Genomic DNA, 4986 nt, shown 5'->3' with positions numbered 1-4986 from the left:
CACCCCTCTCACTCTATTTTCACGTCTGTCATTTAGCTAGGCTTGCGCAGATTAATAGTAAGAATGGGCTTTTCAATCGTCAATCTCAGAGCACGTAGAGTTCATCGGAATACGGCGCAAAGCCATTCTTTACAGACTACTCGCACATAATAGACCGCGTATTTTTACAACCGACGATAATTGTTATAATTAATACAAATATTCTTGTTTAACTATTATACAATATAAAATTATGATTAGGGAATGATTAATTATGTTCTAATATTCTCTTCATGTCCACAGAGTATCAGAAAAGTTCGCGTATTGCCTTCATTAAAATGAACGATTATGTAATAATATATTTATTTGCTTTATAATAAATTTAAAGAGTAAATGAAATTTAAAATTTCATACACTTTACGCATAACTATAGTCCCCTCTACTTTAACTAAGGTTTACTACTTACCAGTGGCACAAGTTTACCGAGCGTGAAAAAAAAAATTGGGGAAAGTATAAAAATATTAAAAATGCTCACAAGAAAAAAGGATAGGGAAGATAAAACACCTTTCCTGTGAAACTACCGAAAGAGGAATGTCTCGGAAATGATTGGAAGTTCATCTCTTTCATAAAGTACTTGCAGTTCTGTTATTGGACGGATTTTCTCTGAGAACGGACAAACTTTAATGGTTTCAGAAAGCAATTTGTATAAAAAGCTTTTTCACTATTCAATAAAATATTCTTTCATAAATAATGAGATAGCTATTAGATGTCCTGTAAAAGTAAATCGAACCCTAATCTGTTGCAAAAAGAAATCCCAAATTTCCAAGGCCTCTAATCTTTTATTTATTGAAACAGATATATCGGATAGAAGTTTATATGAACCGGCTTGCTGAATGGTTGAATTTCATTTAATATGTTTATTGTTCTCTAACATATTGACGTTTAATCTTTGAGGATTTTGATTTCTTCCTTGATCTCGAGTGCTTATTCGTTAAATTACGTTTAGGAAGGCAACTTTTTATTGTCGGCTCATTCTATAGGCCTTCTAGGGGAGATCTACGTCATTGTGTTTATTGTTTTGACGATATTTTATCCCTTGCATGTTCACAATATGATAATGTTATTATTCTCGGTGATTCCAATGTGAATCATTTTTCAGACAATATTTCGTTGGATTGCTTTTCTGCATATGATTTTGCCCAGGTAATAAATGAGCCTACTCGTGTAGCAGCTAACACACAAACTTTGATTGATTTGATTTATTTTAACAAACCCACAAGTACCGTACTTTCTTATACTTTGAATGCTGATTTAATTTCCGATCACCATGCAATAGTTTGTGACGTCAGGATGAAGGTTGAAAATGAAGAACTAAAATATAGGTCTTACCGCAATTTTAGGTGTTTTGTCGACAGGAATGATTTTCTTGCTGATCTAGAAGAAATAAATTGGGATAATATTTACCATATTTATCGTTTGGGTGAAAAAGTCGAGTATTTATTCAGCAACATTTGTTTATTATTTGAGACACATGCCCGAGACATTAGGAACTACCTCAAGGATTTCTAAGCATTAAACTCTTTATAAAAGAAAAAAAAATAAAGCGTTATCGAGATTTAAAAAGTCTAAGAGTTTGCCCAAGTGGCGATTTTACAAGCAACTACGAAATTCGGTGGTGGGGATGATTAGGCGGGAAATAAAAGCATATTTGGAACTTCATCAAAAAAGCAGCAATAGTAAAAAACTATGGAAAGCAATAAAAAAACCTTAGTCTCAGAAATTCTTCTAACTATTCTATACCTGTAATCCTTCAAAATCCTGAGAAAATAAATGATTATTTTTCATCAGTTTATAGTCCTTTATATAACTCCCCAGAGACAGTCGAATATTTTCCTAATCATACATTTAATCCTGATCTCCAGTTTTCATTTCGCTTAACCACTCTAGCAGAAATTTCAAAAATAGTTTTAGACCTTAAATCTACTGCCTGTGGTAGTGTAAATCATCTTGCTCCTCACTTGACTCAAGTTATACACTCCTGTTTGAAAAGAGGTTTTTTTCCTGTTGTTTGGAAGACTTCTCTTAAAATGCCTTTAGCTCAAAATCAAAAAAATCAGTAGTCCAAAGGTCTACTGCGACCCTAGACCTATATCCATTATTCCAGTAATTTCGAAAGTCTTGGAAAAGTTTATTCAGCCAAAGATTTATGATTTCTTTATAACAAATAACATAATCCCACAGGGCCAGCCTGGTTTCCGAAAGCAGCACACGTCTGCCTTGTTAAAAGTTACTCAAGAAATCATTGAGGCTTTGGATAGAGGTGATACTACGGCGCTCGTATTGCATGACTTTTCTAAAGCTTTCGATACGTTGGATCACAGCCTGCCTTTAGCAAAATTCACCAATTATGAATTCTATAATACTTCATTAAACTTCTTTAGGTCGTATCTTTCTGAAAGAAAGCAACTGGTGGTATTAGAAAATTAAGCTCAGTCAAACCGCTCTTATATAAGTTCTGGGGTAGCACAGGGATCCGTCTTGTGTCCTATCTTATTTTTAATATACATAGCAGGCATGTATTAGGTTCTTAAATATTGCAGTATTTAGGGTTTTGCGGATGATGCGTTATTCTTTTAAATATATTATATACTTGATGCGTATTGGGGGATTCTAGTAAAATAAATGTGTTTCAACTTTCTCGTCGAGCAGTCATTTAAAATTAAATCCTAGCAAGTGTTCTGTAATGTGTTTCTCTTCAAAAAATAAGAAAAAAATTGTCTTGAATAATTTACAACTATTTGTGGGGAGAGCGCAGTTAAAAATAGTTGATAACATTAAAAATTTTGGTGTAATTTTCGAGGAGGACTTGAGATTCAAAATGCACGTTTCTGACGTAATTAAAAAATCCTATTTTGCGCTCAAACCATTACGCTAATAGAAATATCATTAACTACAAAGTACGCAAGAAATTATGGGAGTCCTTAGTAATTCCTATTATAAACTGCTGTAATATTTTTTATGTTCCTTGTTTAGCTAAAGTCACCCTGTATCATTTGCAAAAGCTCCAAAATCAGTGCTTTAGATTCATTTTTAACTTGAGAAAATATGACAGAGTTTCAGAAAAAATGTGTACTCTTGGATGGTTGCGCGTAGAGAATGTTTATCTTCACCAGTTGGCCGTTTTTATGCATCGATTGCTTGGTACATCCTCCCCTGCTTACCTTCGTGAAAAATTCAGTTTTCGAAGAGATGTGCACGACGTCAATCTAAGATGTATAAGTAAATTATCGGCTCTTCCTTTTCTTTCTACCTTAATCTTGTTTTCTTTTTAACGCTATTTCGGGGTATAATGAACTTCCGATTTCACTTAAGTGCATGTCCATTGCTGATTCTAAAGTAACATCAAAATCGCATTTTCTCAAGTTACAGATGATCTCCTTATAATTTAAATGGAAAATGTGTAAATTTTTTTCTTCTTTTTTAGTTTTATATCATTGCTTATTTTGATTTTGAAGTAAATTGTTTAATTTATTCATTTTCCCTCAGTCTCAATCAGACCAGTGCCACGGCTCCTTGGCCCTTTAGGCCGAGCTGCCACTGCTACCTACTAGCTTTGAACTAGCTACTACTTACTAACTTAAAATGCGGTTGGGATCTGCCGCTAAAGAAGAAAACATTAAATACACACAGGATCTTGTGATACATTGTTTAACAGATACTGGTAAGTACTTTGTGATTCTAGAATATTGACTATCTGAAAATCCAATCTGCGGATACGGGGCATCGGTTAGGGGGCACTCCTCATAGAACACACACAGGCATTCCCAGATCATAGAACCTATAGAAATGCCCAGCTCATGGAACCCTAAATAAATAAACTTTAAAAAATACGGAACGAAAGGGAAATTACCGCCATTGAATTCTTCAATATTCGTAGATACTTTTAAACACATCACCTAAATACTATGCAGCGGAATATATGTCCAATTGCAAGTCAAATTTTTCGATATCACCAAATCAGGTGAAATGCAATAAAATTGAAATGAGTCAACAGTAAACTTGTTTTATATTGAAGACTTACAATTATACTTGTTATTCTTTGGGCTTCTGAAACCCACCTGGAAGTTAGCCGCAGATTCGAGAGCCATACAACTCATCAGAAAGAAAATGGTGTCATCTGAAAAGTTTTCTCATTATCAATATATTTAACGCCGTTTTCTTTTCTATTGAACGCAATATTGTAAAATGTGCTTGATACTTATGGATAGCCGTAAAACTTTGTAATCCTAAAGTGTTGATAGTTATCATCTATAGAACATTTAAAAATCGCAAATCAGTGCCATCTTGGAGAAAATATTAGAAGCAGTTTTTGCGATATATTCATAAATATTGTCGATCCACATTATTAAATCAAATTAAGCCGTAAAGTTAAAATAGCGTTTTTTAAATGGTTTAACAACAAGTTAAAGGGTCCAACAGAATAACAATCCTATCAGTAATATTTGTTATAAAGCGAAATTTGTACTTCGATTTGTTTTTTTTATCCAATTATAAATAGCGTTCTATTATCATATATAAAGTTCTATTATCGAAAGTGATTACCCTTAGATACTCGGGTAGCAAGATGCAGATTCTCAAAAAGCGACTTTTTAATCGTAATGTACAATAAGTAATTTATAATTTAATAATTTTTATTTTCTGCAAAGGAAAAACAGTTTGTCGGATAGTGCGTAAAGATGCAAAAAAAATAAAGGTGGACTTGCCTACAGGTGTTTCTGCTTATTAGATTAAAATCAACATGAGGGGCAGAAATAGGAGCGAATAAGCAATTTGTGTGATCAACTTTAATACCTCCGGTTTTGGAAAAAAATCAGCATCTGCACTAAGAAAGCGTACGCTACCTTAATCCGAGTCAATATAGTTTTTAAAAAAGCAAGGAAAGTTAAATGACAAAAAGGATAGGTTTGTCGGAAAATAAAAGTGACTTACCCATATATCTTTCTGCTT

This window comes from Anthonomus grandis, chromosome 12 (genome assembly GCF_022605725.1).
Source record: "Anthonomus grandis grandis chromosome 12, icAntGran1.3, whole genome shotgun sequence".
Taxonomy (NCBI): domain Eukaryota; kingdom Metazoa; phylum Arthropoda; class Insecta; order Coleoptera; family Curculionidae; genus Anthonomus; species Anthonomus grandis.
Note: the sequence above shows the minus strand (reverse complement) of the source record.